Below are 20,003 nucleotides of genomic sequence, written 5' to 3' on the forward strand. Positions count from 1 at the left end.
CTTGTATGCCTAGTGGCCGTGGTAATGTAACGTCTCACCTTCTGAGAATACATAGACCACATGGAGCTATTTTCCTCTAAGCAAACAAGCTGCCAAAAAAGTCAACTAGAGGGAGGGGAAGTGACCCTTAATGGTCTGTAATGATCCACTGTGTCTCTCTTCTTTTGCCTAACTTTGGCCTTGGCCAAAAGGTAGCTTCTTGTTCCCACCAAGTCTTACATGTTTCCCTGTCCAATTGTCCTTTCTATGTTCCAAGAAGATGGCATGAAATAATAGATGTGAATTGGCCATAGAAACTGTGAGGCACTGTATGCTTTGAAAATTATAAAATTATTATTACCTTGTTTCCTTCACAGGGATGTTCCTATAGGGACACAGTGGTATGGGGTGACGGGAGGGAGTTAGGTCAGTCTAATCACAGCAGGCAGAGTTGAAATCAGATAAATAAAGCAGACAGTAAGGCAATGACTGAGTGCTTATTACATGATAGATTTTATGTTAGGCATAGATGAGATGGCAAAAACTAATTTTGCTAATTGTCCTTGAGGAGCTCCAAGTTTAGAAGAGAAGATGGACATGGCACAACTAATGAAAATACAACATGAGGCTGGTTGCGGTGACTCATGCCTGTAATCCCAGCACTTTGAGAGGCCAAGGTGGGTGGATTATTTGAGGTCAGGGGTTCAAGACCAGCCTGGTCAACATAGTGAAACACAGTCTCTACTAAAAATACAAAAATTAGCCGGGCGGTAGTGGTGTGTGCCTGTAATCCCAGTTACTCGGGAGGCTGAGGCAGGAGAATCGCTTGAGCCTGGGAGGCAGAGGTTGCGGTGAGCCAAGATTGTCCCACTGAACTCCAGTCTGGGCAACAGAGTGAGACCCTGTCTCAAAACAAACAAACAACAAAAAAAAACAAACAAAAAATATGAAAAGGGATGTCCAAAGTGAGTCACGTGGTGCCACAGGGTACCTTGGATGGAGGCACGGGCTTTCAACCGAGAGGCAGGGCATCCAAGGCTTCCCAGGGATGAGAGGAGAACATGAGATCCATGGAGGTGGGAGTTGCTCTCTTCTGTTCACTGCAATGTTCCCAGCACCTGGAATAGTGCTTGTCATATATTAGATCCCGTCCCCAAAATTTGATGAAGAAATGAATGACTGATTTTGAACTGTGAATTGGAAAAAGATGACAGAGATAACTATGACTTGGAGTGAGGAGTATATGAAGACCAGGCATTCCTGCCTACTCTGTAGGGCCTCAGATTTTTCTAGCACTGGAAAATGGGATCTCAATTTTTTAGTGCTAAATGCGGGCTCCTCTTTCCCCCTGCAACTGCCCCCTTAGGCAGATCTATCTTCACTGCAATAAATGGGGTTTGATACAATGACTGAAACAATTCTGCTATTATTAATCAGTTCCAAATACTTGATATCATTACTTAACCTGGACTTCCGGGGGATATTTGGAATTGAATTTTGACAAAAATTAAAGGAAGCTGGAAGAAGTTATTCACCTTTCCAGTATCACCGTTACTTTGGTGCCAGCAAAACTCCCACATTTCTTGTGCTTACATTCAAAATATTGCCAACAAATAATTATACAACTTAGAAGAGCCAAGCAGATGGCCAGTGCCCCAAAGACAGATTGACCACTGGCTCTATTTTTGACTGCCGATATTAAAAGCAAAATTCAAGTAGGCACTTAATAAAATATTTGTTAAATAAGTGAATTTGGCTTATGTGTTGTCCCACATTTCCTGATTTATTTTATAAGAAGGGATTGGTGAATGATGGTGCAGAGTCCAATTATTGGATTCTGATTGCGTGCCAGGAAGAGGTGGAGTGTGTTCTAAACAACACGGGATGTTAGTCTGCAGGGTTTACTTAAGTCTCAAATCTCCCATGGTATGACTTCTGGCTGAACACTTCTGCTTGAGAAACCTAGATTGTCTCTACAAATAAGAGTTCCTTTAGGCTTGGACAGTCCCAGTAGTGCATATCTACCCAAAGGAAAAGAAGTCATTTTATCAAAAGATAGACTGGTGGCTCATGCCTGTAATCCCAGAACTTTAGGAGATAGAAGTGGGGGAATTGCTTAAGATCAGGAGTTCGAGAGCAGCCTGGGGAACATAGAGACCCCATTAACTGGATGTGGTGGTGCACATCTCTAGTCCTAGCTACTCAGGAGGCTAAGAGGAAGGATTGCCTAAGCTCAGGAGTTTGAGGCTGGAGTCAACAATGTTCACACTCCACCCTGGGTGAAGAGTGGGACTTTGTCTCTAAAATAACTAAATAAATAAAAAATAAAAAGATACCTGCACCTGTGTGTTTATGGCAGCACTATTCATAATAGCAAAGATACAGAATCAACCTAAGTGTCCATCAATAGAGGGCTGGTTAAAGAAAATGGAATCTGTATACACAACGGAATACTATTCAGCCATAAAAAGAATGAAATCATGTCATTTGCAGCAACATGGATGGAACTGGCGGTCATTATCTTAAGTGAAACTACTCAGAATCAGAGAGACAAATACCGCATGTTCTCACTTAGAAGTGGGAGCTAAATAATGTGTACATATGGATGTAGAGTGTAGAATAATAGACATTGGAGACTCAAGAGGGTGAGCTGGTGGGAGGATGGATGATGAGAAATTACTTAACAAATACATGGTATGTTATATGGGTGATGGATACCCTGAAAGTCCTGACATCACCACTACACCATCTATGTATATAACCAAATGTAAGCATGTTTCCTTAAAAAAACAAGGGGTGTCCTTTAGGCTCTGAGATTCTGTGATTTCATCATCATCAGTTCCACATACATAACTCTTGTCAAAGGCAGTGAGGTTTCTTGTTCTTAAGGAACAGAGACATTCACATTTGCATTGCAACCCCACAATGAGGGAATCAAATAAACACAAATAATTAGAACTGGTCTAAGGACTTCATTTTTATGGGAAAGTTCAGAGATGGGAAGTGGCTTGCTCAGAGTCATGGAGCAAGTTCGGATACAGGCCTAGAATCCAGGGTTTCTGAACTCCAGCCCAAGATTCTCTAGGTTTTCACCATAACAATAATCAATAATAGTGGCATGTTGTTCGACAGGGTCAGACTGAGGTGCACAAAGGCCAGATGGCTTGTCTAAATGATGTATTTGTCTTTGTGACCCTGCATAAATTGATTGTGGGTTGTGGGGATCTATTGGCCTGGTTTCCTCCGTCATTTTACTGCTCAGATCAGCTCACCTTGCATATTAGATATGTGCCTATGGCATCAGAAGATCAGGAATAACCAAGCCACGAGCTTCTCAGGCTGCGCTGGGTCTCTCAGCGTGTAGGTGTGTGTTGTTGGCAATACTCTCGCCACTGCCAGATCTGACCCTGGCCACTCCCACCCCCAAGTGCTGATCTTAGGGAAAGCTGCAATTGAGGACATGGAAAAGAAAGAAATAGCACAGTAAATCACCCACTTTTTCCTCCTGGAGTTTTGGTAGAGTTGACCTAAGATCCTTTGCTTCTCATATGGTAGAGACTGCTGGGTGTACCACCCAGTCTTTCTGAGAACAACCCAGTTAGACATAATGATTTAGAAAAACCCAGGGTTTTTTGGTGTCTAATTGATTGATGATTGATGTCTAATGTGGGACATGGGTGGTTTTTAACATTTTCAAGCACAATTATGTATGTGCATTGACTGTAACCCATATAAAGTTCAGATCACCTGAATGGAAACGGAGACAAAGAAGAGAGTTTAATAAAATAAAGACTTCAAAAATACTACTCATAGAGTCTATGCATACACGTATGTAGTCTCTCAATTAGGAGAGAACCAGAAGGAACTGGATTTTCAATCAAAGGTTGTGCATACTTTGTTTAACTGAATTCAGTGTTACAGAAATAATAACCTACAATGTGAATACGAAGGAATTTAGAGGAGAGAAAAATTAAACTCAGTGGGCAATAGCATTTTCCAAAGGCTTCTGAGAAGAGGTGAATTAGACAAGCTTCTTGCAGTGGATCAGTATATAGGCCAGGGTTTAAAAGATTTGAATTCTATTTGACCTTAAAAAGATTACTGACTTCAATTTTCTTGTTTATAAAATGAGAATAATAATGGAATATACACTTAGCATTGAGGGAATTAATAAACTATTCTGTGTTATGTGCATAGCAGTGCTTTATATGGATCAAGTGCTAATAAATGTTAGCCATCACTAGTAGTATTATTTTATCCAATACAATGGTTTTCCAAACAATTATGCAATCTTTCTTGAAGACTACCTTGGATAGGGAGAAATATGCTGATTTTTAAGCTATTGTTTCTCAGCTCTAAATTCATAGTTCAGCATTCTGCTTTGCAATGCGAGGGCTTAGAATCTACACATTCTATTTCTTCTTTGCTAGCTGTCCCCTGCTAGTTTCTCCCCGCTGGAGCACTGGAGAGAAACCAGAAAGCAAGAGGAGGGAGAGAGGACATGTTTCCTTCTGTGTGTTGTTCCTTTCAGTGCCACTTTCCACCCAACAGCTTTTCGTCCCAGTTACAGCACTTTATTCCAATCCGCAGCTTCTTTGCATACTTTTCATTGTTTTATTGTATTCCTCAAAGGTAGCCTGGCAACATCCTTCCTCTGGGGACTGAACTCCACCTCTATAGTATAGAGCTCTTCTTCCAAGCTGCTAAGGGAACAGAAGCAGCCGGGTAGCACCCCCTCTTCAGAGGGTTTGGGTCCTAGTTTCCTGGAGCCACTTCTCTGAGCTTTCTGATTCTGATAACCTCAACCTCTTCCCTTTAATGAGCCATAGGATAGCTGCTTGCTGCCATATTTTCATCCTATTATTTCATCATTCCTATTTATTTGTCAGTTTTCTCATGATTTTTTTTTTAAACCATTTCCCCATATTAAATTGTCTCTGTTAATATAACCAGTGTGGTTGTTTTCCCAAGTGACCTGACTGATCAGAGTAACACTGCAAAGCTAGAAAGCACTTTTGAATTTTCTCATTAAACAGGTTATGGCATTTTTTGTTTGTCTGTTTTTTGGTCCTAATCTGTGAGGTCTATCTCTGCTGCCCCACCTTCCTTTCTACCCATAAGATAGTTTTTGCCATTTTTACTGCTAAAGTTTTTTTGAAGTTGATGATTTAAAGCTATTGTTTAAAAAACCATTTCAGATGATTATAAGAGTTATTCCTTGTGCTAGATCAACCTGGTAGATTGGCTAGAAGATAAATAAGAATAAAAACCACTACTCCTTGGACTGTCTCATGAGCAGTGTTTCTCACCAGGTGGTTTTGAGCTTGGCTTCCAGGTTGCCGCAGATGGTCTTAGCTGTTCTTTATTTCCATCTGTGAATTACATGGTTGAATAATATAGTATTCTTTCTGTCTTAAGTGACAAAAACTCAATTCGGTCTCTTTTAAGATAAAGAGAGACTTTCTTAACTGAAAAATTCAGGATATCTGTTTCAGGCATAGCTGGATCCAGATGCGGCAAATGGTACCTCCGGGAATCTATCTCCTATGTACATACCCTAAGCTAAGTAGGAAAAGGAACGCTCTGATTGACTGGCAATAATAATGAACATGTAAGAAGGACAGTGCATCTAATCAAAATCAGGGATTTGTCTTCAGAATGAGGAGAAATGGATTCCAGGCATGCAAATATAGCAAATGTTGCCCATGACACTATTGATACAGTTGTCCAAAGAATGTGGGTGTCAGCACTGCAGTGTGGAGATTTTGCCTGTTAAGATGGGGTGCTTCACTCTCTCCAGGATGCTCACTGCTCCATGCGTGTCATTGTCTCTAGAGTAATCAGCCTTGATGTTGGATACAAGGAGCAAATCTGTGAGATGACTCACTTGCCTGTTTTATTCCTCTGTAATGGTCTTTCTTTCCCTCTTCCTTCCTCCTGGCAATCAGTGTGGTGAACTGGTTGATAAGGTGGGCTCTGAAACTAAATTGCTTGGGTTTGAATCTTGGTACCAATCTGTTAACCCAGTGACTTTGGGCAAGTTACTCTATTGTGCATCTGGATAATAGGACCTTTCTTCATCTTCATGTCTTTCTTTGTCTACCTTTCTTCATCAAATACTACAATAGTATCTTTCCCATGAGGATCTAATGAAATTATAAGTGCTCAAACAGTGCCATAAATGGTAAGTAATCAATAGGTATTATCATTATTCTCTCCCTACTGCAAAAACCATTTCCAGAGAGCTGAACCACTGGTAAGCCAGACTGGTCTTATGAATGTTTTACCAGATCTGTCTTCCTTTCTTCCCTGGCATTCTTCAGACTTTGTCCCATTGGTCGTCTTCCCTCTTGGAAATGAGAGCATTTTCTGTAAGGGTGTGAGTCTGGCCGTTAGGCACCTCCTGGAATACATCCTGGCCTTTCCGGAAGTAATAGTCCAAATATTTCACAGGTATTATGGCTGTTGGCCCTAGCCATGAGGCAGCATCCTGTAGACTCTTTGATGTATCAGATGTTAACCCTTGAGTTACCATGTCACAGAGATGGCCAGGTATCCTGGTTTAAAAAAACTAGTTTTGCTATATGAACCTATTTGTTTTCTGAGTCAGGGAGCATGAGTTCAGGCAGAAAGGGATACCTGTACTTCTCTACAGCTTCTAATAACTGCACAGTATTGCCCATATGAATGCATTGTGGTTTAGTTAACAGACCTTTGAATATTGAGGCTGATAGTAACTTTTCTCTATTTATAAGTAAAACTTTGTATGTGCTAATATTAAAAAAAAATAAAAAAACTAGTTATATGTTGTTCTGCTGGATTTTCATGGGGACAACACTCAGGAGCCTGGGGCAGTTGCTTTTTGCAGACTGGTGTGAAAGTCCTCCTATATTCTCTGTCTGCATGCCTCATTAGTCCTGACTGTTCCGCTTACTCATTCCATGATCCTGGAAGGTCACCTAGCCTTTTTCAGCCTCAGTTTTCACAGTGTTCAGCATTAAATGGGTTATCACATGGTAAATGCCTAATAAATATTATTGTAGAGTAGACCCTGGAACAACACAGGTTTGGACTGAACAACTTTACTTTTATGTGGATTTTTGAAGAAAATATGTTAGAATTTGTTTTGAGATGTGCGACAACTTGCAAAAACTTGCAGATGAACCACATAGACTGGAAATATCGAGAAAATCATGAAAAAGTTTGGTATGTCATAAATGCATAAAGCATATGTAGAATCTAGTCTACTTTATCATTTAATACTATAATATATTCATGAATCTATTATAAAAAGTTAAAACTTATCAAAACTTGCAGAAACACAGTATATGGTGCCATTCATATTGCGGAAAAACAGTATATGTTGCCATTCATAGTTTAGAGAACTGTAAACAGATGCAAAGATGCAATATTAAATCATAACTGCAGGCCGGGTGCGGTGGCTCGTGCCTGTAATCGCAGCACTTTGGGAGGCCGACGTGGGAGGATCACAAGGTCAGGAGATCGAGACCATCCTGGCTAACATGGTGAAACCCTGTCTCTACTAAAAAGACAAAAAAATTAGCCTGGCATGGTGGTGGGCACCTGTAGTCCCAGCTGCTGGGGAGGCTGAGACAGGAGAATGGCCTAAACCCGGGAGGCGGAGCTTGCAGTGAGCCGAGATCGCGCCACTGCCCTCCAGCCTGGGCGACAGAGTGAGATTCTGTCTCAAAAAAAAAAAAAAAAATCATAACTGCATGAAATTAATGGTAGTGCCTGCTTGTGTTGCTGTAATAATTTTGTACAGACCTCCTGTTACTACTGGAGGTGAGCTCAAAGGTTGTGTGTCCTGTTAAAACACTGTGTTACCCTAATCATTTCTGTGAGCAGTTTGCCTCTCCAGTAAATTGCACAGTGCAGTGAAGAGTGATCTCTCACAGTTCTTGCATTTTTCATCATATTTAGTGCAATACCATAAACTTTGAATAACACTATAAGGTCCATACGAAGTACCACTAGTGATGCCAGAAGTGCTTCAAAGCAGCAGAGAAAAGTCCTGACATGACAAGAAAAAGTTGAATTGCTTGAAGTGTACCTTAGATTGAGGTCTGCAGCTGTGGCTGTCTACCCTTTCAAGACAGATGAATCTATCATAAAGGCCATTGTTAAAAAAGAAAAGAAAATTCATAAAACCACTGAATAATCTACTGTGTGTGTTATCAGTAAGGGTTCCATCAACAATAGGCTGCTGGTAGTTAACATTTTGGGAATCAAAAGTTATATAGATTTTTTTTTTCCTTGCAGGAGAACTGGTGTCCTTAACCTCCATATTTTTCAAGTTTCTACTGTAATAATATATTCCCCCATTCTCTACTCCTACTTTCTTTCCATTTGGACTTAAATCCTATGCTTCCTTTGACATTTTAGTATCCCAAATTTTATCTTAAAGAGATTTAAAAAATTCCTGAATGATGCCAATTGATTCTTCAGAAATAGGGGTGTAGGCTCAGCTTACCAAATTTGGGTTCAACCCCTCCTCCAAGATAATTAACATGCACTGATATTCCAGATCCTTTTCCCTCTCCATGGTGTCCTGGCAGAGACTTTGTAAGGTTCAGGCTAGGTCTGCACAACACTCTCAGATAAATCTCTCCCTTTGTCACACTGTTGAACTGCTAATAAAGAGAGCAGGCAGGCATTGTAGCAGGGCTTTCTTTGGTCAGAGAGCCTTAATGGTGTGTCAGGATTGTATAATTCACCCTCCAAAAGAATCCAAAAGAGAGATAAATTGTTTGGTTGGGAGAAATTAACTGCAGATTGATCCTATCTGTTTTAATTTAGCACAAGATGGCTTAGACTACTCCAAAGAGCCAGGTGGGCTATTGATCTGACAATAGGATAATCAGAGCATCAAAGCTGGGTAGGGGGTGGGGGTTGGAGAATTTGGAGCACCTGGGACTTTGCCAGGGTGGCTTTCTTGGTACAAAAGCCACCCCTTAATTGAGCAAGTGCCTTTGCCTGCTAACAGGTCTTATTAGGAGTCAGAGCTCCTGAGGCCCAGGCCTGGCAGCAGCATGGGGCTGTCATGTAAAGAGATGATGTCTTATGCTGGGTGTGTTGGGAGAGAGATGCCACTTGGCAGTGGAAAGGGGGATAAGCTGGGGGGCAGGGGAGATGAGAGGGGGGTACTGTGCTCTAGGAGGGTGCTGACAAGATAGGAGAACTGGGATTAGAATCAGGCAGTAGAACTTGGAAGCTACAGGGCCTCTCTTTTCCTCTCTTCCTTTTACTTTATTTTCTTTAAAAAATATTCGATCTCTTTTTCCAGTTTGTTTCACTTCTGTCTTGTCTCTGAGTTACCGCCCCCACCAACACTTGCAGCTGCATTAACCCTGTTACTGGTCTGTAAAGAGTGCTTTCTCTGGAGGAGCCAGGGCAGAGGTGTGTATTGAAGCTGAGTGTCTCCAGCTGTGTGAGGGGCCCGAGTGTGAGTGGGGTCACACCGTCCCATTGTCCTGAAGCTTTGTTTGTGGTCAGATTTCTCCTCTGGCCCACAGAGAGTTAGATGTCTGCTGTTCCAGGACACTCCCAGATGGGTCAGGCAGAGTTCTTGGGATGCCACAGTGATATGTCAGGACGCCCTGACACATGAGCTATCTGAAGGCCCAGCCAAGGCCCACATATCAAAGGGCAAATGGAGTCATGGGGGGCCCAGAGAAAGGGTGGATGATTCCAGAAAATGACACTTGGAACAGAGTTTTGCAAGCTCCCTGTGTCTGACTTTGACAAGACCCTGAGATCCCTTACTCCAAGGACCTGTTTCTGGGGATGGGGCTGGTAGCAGGCCCTGGAAAGTTGTGTTAACTCTGGGTGGTCATCTGTCAGCAGGACTCCGACCAAGGATTCTGCAGTGCAGCAGGGATGTGCAGGTGGATATAAATGTTAGAAGGCAAAGCTGAACTCATCCTGCTAAGGAAAGTCACGACAATGGTATAAACTTAGGCTTTTTAGCTGGGGGCAAGGATATTGGTCCTCTTTTTCCTTATTCTCCTCTGCCTTCCCCTCCATCCTAACCCTTACCCCACTCCTTTCCGGGAACCCAATGATCTCCCTCATTCATGGAAAATTTTGTCAGGAAGACCATATATCTTATCAGGATATCATCAAGTCCCCTGAGCATTTGGTCTATAATGAGGAATAGAAAAAAGTGATACTTAACATAAGCCGGGTCAGATTTATCAGGAGGTAGACTTCTGAGATAACAACATACCATTCCTCTGTTGTTGAAGTATCTTGGATAAATGAGGAGAGGCAGAGGGCAGAAAAGCCTTCTAAGAGAAGGAGATCATTCCTTTCTTCCTTCCTTCATTCATTTAATTTGACGGTCTACTGTGCTAGACTTCTAGACTCTGGGAGCCAATAATCACTTAGTGACCTCATGGAACTTGCATCCTTGCATGGAGAGAATGGTAATAAAAAAATCACGTCTCAGGTGTTGAGGGCTAGGCATATATATATTTTTAAGATACTAATTATATAAGGTTTTGCTCTTTGTTTAAATGTCAAAATGAGAGCTTTAAATTAAACAGATGTCACTAACCCTAAGTACTTTATATCAGTGTTATTCAGGGCCAGTTGAATGGGTAGTTTTATAAATTTGTCTTTTCTGATTTTTAATTCGATTTATAGATGGGACAACAGATCCATGAGTTAACCTACATATTCAGTTTGAATTTTTCATAAAGCAAAGCCTGCTTTGCTCCCATTTTCTGTTCATTTGAGGGAAAATAGAATTTTTGATGCCTGAAATAATAATGATTTCTTTTTCCCATCTAAAAGAAATATCAACTAGAGAAATAGCTAGGTTCTTGACATAGTGGAAAAATAATAAAGTATATTAATAGCTGAACAAATGGATCTTGCTGGGAAGTATTTTGGACTTTCAATGGTCTCACGGAGATAGAATATTTCCTGAACCTAAAACCCTTTTTTTCCTTTTGGTATTTTCACAAAAAGGACTAAATGCCTTTTGATTAAAATTGTGGAATCATTTGAAGGTAAGCTTTTGGAATGCCAGGGAACCGAGGCCCTGAATACATGGAGCACTGAAGCCCACACACTGGCATCCTCTTGCTAGGAGGCTGGCCTGACCTCCCCTCACTTTCCCTGCATTTTCAGCGTTGCTACGCTAACTAGGGCTCAGGACTCTTAACCTGTAGCTGCAAAAATGATAATTCTTACAAAAGCCTGGCAGATGAAAAGCTAAAGACAGATTCTGTATTTCATCTATGTAAGATGACCTAATAGTGAAGGGAATCTTTAGACTAAGAGAAAACGCCAGTCAAGCCCATTAACAGTCACAGACCTTTGTGTTAGGGTTTCACATGCAATTGAATGATCTAGAGACAGCTTACTTCAGGGGAAATAGATTTTGAACTCAACGAGTCTTGTTTGAGTTCTGGCTAGCTCTGAGACTTTGGACCGTCTGACTCTGAACAGGTTGCCTAACCTTTCTTGTCTTCCACATCTTTAATGAGGAAAGTAATAGTATCTACCTCTTGGGATTGTTAAGAGGATTAATGAGTTCATATGTTTAAAACATGTCACAGTGTCTAGTGCATAGTAAACATGATATAAGTGTTAGTTATTACTAACTCTGGATCTCAGTTTTCTGACTCATGAGATGATATGCAGCTCAGGCTGTTTAAAAGCCATGAAATAGTGCTGTCTTTTGTAAATAGTAATATACCAAGCAAATGGAAACTAATGTAGGCCATGTTATTTTTTAAAGTTTGAACCTTCCTCTTTAGACAGTCTGATTATTTTCTCACATTTAATCATGATCCAATTTAATTAACAGAAAAATAACCCCAAATAGGCCCCCATGTATTTTTGCATTTATTACTGGTGGTTTGTACTGAGAGACTTCAGAGAAGATTTTTATTTAAAATGTTATACAAAATCAATATAATCCATTAAAACAATTACAAAAATATGACAAATGAGCAAAACAGATCATTATTTATGAGTAGACCTGAGAGATATGAGAGGCCCTTTTGAAACACTTAGACTCCGGGAATAATTCAATGCTATCTAATTCAATTCACTTGAAATATTTACTAAGTATCTACTAGGTATCAGGTAGTGTGCTAGCACAGGAGAGGTTAATATTTAAATTTCTCTGCCCTCAAATAATTCTCAATTTAAGAAAAGGATCAGATAATAACATGTGTAAGTATAATACAAGGCAAGATATGAGGGGACCTAAATTCTCTGTGATTTCAGAGAAGAAAGATATCCCACTAAGTGAATGGGAATATAATCACAGGTTTTAAAGTCAGAAGAGAATTTTTAGTGATGATCTTACTTAACCTTTCATGCAATTAGAATTTTGTTTCCACAATAGCATTCATTCATGGGTAAATTTATTTACTTGCTCATTCTGTAGTTCCTGAGTGCCTGCTGTATATCACAGATATAGGACAAACAAAGGTTAATAGGACATGATATTAGTGTTCCTTTTTGACGTGGGAGGTCGATTTTTTTCTCTTAAGACCTTCAAATGATGGGATGGGGCCCACCTGCATGATGAAGGGTCATCTGTTTCAGTCCAAGTCTACTGATTTGTTTTTATTTATTTTTTAATTTATTTTGAGACAGGGTTTCGCTCTGTCCCCCAGGCTGGAGTGTGGTGATACAATCATGGCTCACTGCAATCCCTGCCTCCCGGGTTCAAGCAAATTCTCATGCCTCAGCCTCCCAAGTAGCTAGAGTTACAGGTATGTGCCAATAGACCTGGCTAATTTTTGTATTTCCAGTATAGATGGGCTTCCATCATGTTGTCCAGGCTGGTCTTGAACACTTGGCCTCAAGTGATCCGCCCGCCTTGGCCTCCCAAAGTGCTGGGATTACAGACGTGGACCACCGCGCCTGGCCCGAGCCTACTGCTTTATATGTTAATGTCACCTAAAAAATATCTTCACAGAAACATCTAGAATAATGTTTGACTGAATATTTGGATACTGTGGTCTAGTCAATTTGGCCATCATAGATAAAATTAACCATCACAGATATCATCCTTGCCCCCGAGGGCCTTGCAACATTGAGCGATATATGTATGTGAAAAGATTTACTGTTCTGTGTAATTGTTGTTAATGATAGAGGGAAATTCCAGGAACTGTGGGGCCCAAGGAAGGGGGCAGCTAATCTAACCTGAGAGTGTCAGAGAGGACTTCTCAGAAATGGACATCCAGGCTGAGTCCTGATGACTTTCATCATAACCATGTGAGGCAGACAGCATTGATCTTCTCAATCTTGGCGAGGTTGACAAGAGCACAATATACTGAGAAAACACAAAGAGCTGGGAAGAAGGAATAAACACACACACACACACGCACACACACACACGCACGCACACACACACACACACACACACAGAGACAGAGAGAGAGAGAGAGAGAGAGAGAGAGAGAGAGAAACTACTGTAATCACAGACTGAAAGTTGAGTATTGCCAAAGATAGCCTGGCTATTTTGATACACTATTATTTATTTGTTTTAATCATTGAAATTTTGGTAGCAGCTAAGCGGTCTCCCACATAGCTTGGGTCATATGTATTAAAACACTATATTTGTAAATGTCTTTTCCCCACTGCCTAAATTTCTACAGCCCTTCCTTTTGCCACAGTTTTCTTCCTATATGGATCCTATTTCAAGTAATGTGACATCTTTCAATGATTGTATATGTCTGAAACTGTATAAACACCATATCTAACTCTCACAAAAATCTACATGTTAGATAATTCTATGTACATATCAGAAGTGAGAAGACTCAGTATCTTAGTTGAGTTATTATTTGTCCTCAGGTCCATAAGCATTGAAGGGCAAAGGCAGAATTTGAACCTAGAATTTTCTTACTCCAACAATTTCAGCCACAACAGGAGGGTCACAAGAAAAATGGCTGCTGGTGCTGGATCAAGTAATTGAAACGAGTGAAACAGGTGTGTGCACATGCACATGTACCTGCATGAGGGATGGGACTGTAGCAAATTGTAGAACTCATGATTCTTCCAAAAAGGGCAGGTGCTGCTCGGCTCCATCCAAATGCTGCTGCATGGAAAAACAAACCTTGCCTTGGCAGATCTTTAGTTTTCAAGAGTAACTGGAATTTTGTTTTTATTTTTTCTTTCTTTCTTTTAAAGTATGAAATCTCTTTATTTTCAATGCTGGCCCCAGTACATAAAAACACCATGTAGGCCAAATAAAACACACCTACTGGCTGGGTGGTTCCCATGAGTCACCAGTTTCTGACTTTTGATCTATACTATTATTCCTCCCAATATATAAATATTTCTAACACATTAACATTGTAACACCTCAGAGTGTTTAAATTTGTAGTAATAATATTTGTGGAACTAAATATGTTCTCACATGACTTTCATCATAACCATGTGAGGCAGACAGGGAATGATCGTTACACTCCTATTGTCCTTGGACAAACTGAGGCTAAAGGGAATTATTACACCTGTCCTAGGCCACACATGACTGAAAAAGGACTTGTATCTTTCACTAGAATGCAGTCTTTATTATCCTACGTAGCTTTCTTCAACACTAGGTGAGAAAACAAGAATTAAGCTAACCAGGATATAGAGTGAAAGGGAAAAAGGCCCATGGCTCTTTATAGATTGGTGTTTAAGGAAATTAGAGAAGTAGAAATGTAAGAGAAATGGTCAGGAATCAGAACTAAGCTAGGAAGTTAGGTCTTGGTTGCTCTCAGACTCCAAAGAAAGATGTGGGCCTTGACATACCCAGTCCCTAACCTAGAGCTTCTTGTCCAAAGTGGGTATCAGTCCAGGGCTCTGATGGGATTCCCCTGATCACAATGACACTTGAGTTGAAAGAAACTTTTCAATTATCTAATGATTCATTTGTTGAATACTCAATTACTAAGAACCTACCATGTTCCAAGTGGCATGTGGTTTCCTTATCTCTCTGTTCTTCCCCTTCTCACGAAATCAGATCTGGAAGCCACGGTCCTAGAACTTTGAAGGTTGAAGAATGATTTGTCTATTTAAAAATATAAACCAATTCTTTGTTCTGTTGACTGTCATCATGGAAGTGGTTGTCCTTGGGAGGAAGTGGAGAGATAGGAATTGGATTCTGAAAACAATCTATTCTTCTGCTTTTTGAGACTATGGTACTTCTAGCAGATTTAGGCCTAAATGGAATATGTTGTTGTCTGAAAATTTGAATAATGTGTAAAGGACAAACAATTCAATTTGCATTAATTAACATACACTCTTTACCTTCTGTAAAATACAATTCAGTATGATATGACAGCATGCTGTACAATATGATATGACACAATAGGGACACTGTGATTTGAAGAGATTCTGGGGCTCTATGGAAATGAGGGGTTTAGGCAACAAAGTCATCTCAGGTATCTCCTATTTGCCAGCTACTGTCGTAGGCCTTGGGGAATACAGAAGGGTACAAGACTTCTCTCTGCTCTTGTGTAGACAGTGAATCCCAGGAGGGATGACAGACTTGTAAAGCGAGCTTTTCAACTCCATTGACCTGGGGTCTATGAGAGTACAAGGGAGCCTGATGGAGCCTGGAGGGTCAGGGAAGACTCCCAGAAGAAGTAACTCTAGATCTTGTAAATGGCAGCTGTAATCATCTGAAGCCTTTGCGGGGAAAATGCTATCTGTATATCGCTTTAATATTCGACCTGTGGACAGTGATGCACTGAGAATAGGGCAGGATGCTGGGCGAGGGCAAAGCAAGGCTGTGGGAGAAAATATGAAGCAGACACAGGCAGAAGAAACAAACTGGAAAACTGATGAACAGGTAGCTGGGTGGAAGTATGGAGTTTAGGTGCACTCAGGCACTACAACCAAGGAAAAGAGAGGAAGAAAGGACACAAGGGCAAGGTAAAGGACTGGCAAGAAACTAGTCAGGGACCAGAGATCACAAAAGTAAGAGAACATGTGATAAGAAAAGTCCAGAGCAGTCACCTAAAAATTAGACAGGAGACTCCAGTGTCAGTATCTCTAGGACCTGATTCCAAGGGAACATTTCCTCCTCGTGTCCTTCCCAGGAGGATAGAAGCTCATCTCTTGGCCGAAAGGCTGATGGGAGCCTGGGTGCGGTGGCTCATGCCTGTAATCCCAGCACTTTGGGAGGCCGAGGCAGGTGGATCACTCCTTGGTCAGGAGTTCAAGACCAGCCTGGCCAAGATGGTGAAACCCCATTCTCTACTAAAAATACAAAAATTAGCCACATGGTGGCATGTGTCTGTAATCTTAGCTACTCCGGAGGCTGAGATAGAGAATTGCTTAAACCTGGAGGGGCAGAGGTTGTAGTGAGCTGAGATCGCGCCACTGCACTCTAGCCTGGGTGACAGAGCGAGACTCCGTCTCAAAAACAAAAAACAAAACAAAAGGCTGGTGGGAACACTTGGCTGGAATAGGCCAGGAGTGGGCAGGAATTGGAGGAAGTTTCTTAACATTAAGTTATCTAACATTTTGATGAATGATTCTAGGCTGTGGGAAACATCTCAAATGATATCAAATGGTTTAATCAATGAAATTTTTTTCTTTAATTTTTTGTCTCATGGCATGAACTATTCATGGACTGTAATATCCGATTTCAGCTTTACTCAAACATTTTAATCCGTAGATGTTCACAAGCAATTCATATAATTATGGAAGTTGGCCTTCTGGGTTGACAGTGGTCTTTTTTCCAGTTATGACACGTGCTTCTAGATACGGATGCGAAGCAATCCGATGTTTCCTCTCTATGTGTCACTGCGGAGGAAAGTTACAGGAAATACACAGAGAAATATTTTAAAGATTAATATTAAACATATTAAAGGAATATTAAAGGGTTAAATAGATTAATATTAAATATCTGAAAGAGATTAAAGAGTGGCCTGAGGCAGCAGAGTACCTAACAAATTCTGCTCTCTGTTTTCACATGAATTGCAATTTTTTAGATCTACTTAGGCATCTTACTTAGGCTGGAAGTCATTAATTGCAAAGTCATTAAAACAGCTCCAGAGAGTTGCATAGTCCCTCCTAGAAAAACAACATGATCAAATCAACTAACATAAATAACCATCTACAAGCCTGGCATTATTCTGTCTGTGCTACAGGTGCAGAAACTGGAGCTCAGAGAGATTAGAAGAAACAGTGCATCATGGTAAGCTCTGGCGCTTTGAAGTTCCACTAACTGGTTGGGATCTTAGTTCTGCCTCTCGCCAACTGCACATCCTTGGGTGATTTGCCCTTCACTTAGCTTTGGTTCTCTTTCCTCATGCCGACAGTCCTCTATTCTCTCCTTACAAGCACCCTGTTACTTCTGTTACGTAGTCTATGCCAAGAAATGGAACCGCCAGTCTGGTCCTTGGATCTCATGTGGGCCTTTTATCTGGAGCCTCTTCCTTCCTCCATCCCATCACAAGTCCTGGTGCTTTTGCACCAAACACTTTCCAAATCTGTTCACTTTGCTCTGTCCCCACCACTCCAATCCATGATCTCTCTTCTCACTTCTGGTCCCCTGACTCCATCTTCTGCTTACCCTGCTTCAACACGTTTCTCTACAAGCAGCCAGAGGGAACTGTTTAACCTTCAAATTTAATCTGCAAACTCCTCCATTTATGCCCTTCTTACGGCCTCCTAGTGCTGTGAGGATAAAATTCAAAATTTCCCACATGGTTAAGAAGCCATGTGCCTATGTCTCCAGCCCCACATCCTGCCATGTTTCCTCTTTTCCACATTTCAGCCATTCTGGGCTATTCTCAGTTTCTCAAATGGACTATACACTCTTTCCCTATCACATAACCTCCACACTTTCATTCTGTCCCTTCATCAGCCCATTTTCTTTGCCTGGCTAACTTCTACTCAATTATCAGGAAAGACTTCCTGATCCTGACTGCCGAACTGGATTAGGTACCTCTATCATATGATCCCACGGAACTCTGATCTCCTTTCTCCTGATACTCACCACACTTGTAATTTCTTGTTTAGCATGTGTATTCCCAAATGGATTGTAAGTTCCAGCCTCAGTGCTATAGGTCCTGTGCTTATCACATAGTAGTTGCTCAATAAATATTTGCTGAATGAATGCATAAATAGGAGCATTGTGAAATTAGTTAGGTAAAAGAGTAGTATAGATCCTAGGACAAAGTAAGCTTTCAATAAAAAGTACCTCTTCTACAACATCCTTTCATCTGAAAGTTTGTAAGTGCAGAGCTGAGATTGGAAACTTGGTCTCCTTGATTTAAAAAACCATGCCCTTTCTTCTGTAACACCTTATTTGCAGTTTCTGACTTAAATGTTGATAATTGTGGTTTTAGTTTACCAAACCTAGTAGAGTATAATCCTCTTCTTGTTGAAGGCTTTCCACAAAGTAGACTTGCTTATTGAGGAAAACAAATGATCTACCTTTAAATAAATACCTTTCAATAACTGGCTTGGCCCAGGTCAAGTTGACCAGACTCTTTAAAAGGCACAATGAATTACAGTATTGTCCAAAACTGTAGAAGATACAAGTGAGGGATACTGGCTCAAGGAGGAGTCAAGTCCAAGGGGTTAGGGTCAAAACGAACAGACAAAGAATGGTGATACAATCTCTGCAGCAAGCACACATATAATTTCCGTGTAGCTGGATATGTCTGGCTCCCATCGCTTCTAGCAAAACATCTTCCCTGACCTGGCTTGTGATTGTGTAATTGCTCCGTGGAGCCTGGCTTCTTTCAGACTTGACAAATGTGAAGTCCACAGACAAACAATGGATCGGTTAACCCAAACTCCACCAGCATTGGAAAGACTTGTGATGTGTCTTAGGAACACGACACATCTGAAACAATAGTAGTACGACAGTAATGTCTTCCATTTGCCCAGCACTTTTCAGTCATAAATACCGTCTGTATTTATAAATGTATCCATGTGTCTTAATCCTCCCAAAAATCCAGAAATTAGGATAGTATAGTTTAAGGGTGCTTAGCGGCATTCCTGTCTGATGATGGGGTGGAGTTTGTTCAATCCAGGAGAAGATAATGAATTTGTCATTTGAGAAAAAGTATTTAAAAAGGAGTCTGAAGGCCTGGCTTTTAGTCCGGCTTTATTTTATTTTATTTTGTTTTATTTTTTTAGCTGAGTATCTCTCAAAGTTCATTTTACCTCTCTGGATCTCTATTTCTTCATCAACAGTGAGGATCTGAATAACTTCCCTGACCGCCCAATAGGGCTATTTTAAAATTTATGTAAGTTAATAAATGAAAACCATTTTATAACTGTAAAGTAGTATTCTAAAATCAAGTGTTGTTTTTGTTGTTAATATCATAGAGGATATATAATATGGTAATTCCTAATTGCTTTTTTAATAACAATGACCAAGAATAATAATGCAATCATTTATGTTAACTAATGTTAGTTATTAGTTGTGATACAGGAGAGAGGGGAAAGTAGAGGCAGACTTCCTCACCCACTCACTGTTCCCGGGCAGCCTCTGCAGGCAGGTGTCCCTGGCTCCAGCGGGAGCACAGCAGAATGCAGTTTAGCTGCAGATAATTTACTCCAAAACAGAAAGGTGGGAGGGCTGGAGAATGTGGCCTGCCTATGAGGGTCTAGTGGGCCTCTTTATACTGAGGCTGACTGACTCACACAGTCCCTGAAGCCTGGGACCAGGAAAGGTCTTTCTCCACAGCCCTTGAAGCAGAGAAGAGCAATGCTTCCACAAAGAAAAAGTGGAAGAGGCTGGATTGTGTCAGTTCTGTTTCTCCTTCCAAATGCACTATTCTTCTTGGGTGGGAGAGGCAGGGAGTGGGAAGGGGAGGGAGTGAATAAGAGAGTAGAGAAAGGCCAGGAGTATTACATCAATAGATGTCCTTCTGAGAAACTAAGATTTGCAATTTCCCCAACAGTATTATTTTAGTATCATTGCTCTTCACTTTACATCACAATTATCATGTTTGGAGTTTATTTCATAGGCAGTTAGAACTCACTGCAGAATCAACCTTTGTAATCCTGCCCTAGACACCATT

Source organism: Colobus angolensis, unplaced genomic scaffold, assembly GCF_000951035.1.
Source record: "Colobus angolensis palliatus isolate OR3802 unplaced genomic scaffold, Cang.pa_1.0 Scaffold17, whole genome shotgun sequence".
NCBI lineage: Eukaryota > Metazoa > Chordata > Mammalia > Primates > Cercopithecidae > Colobus > Colobus angolensis.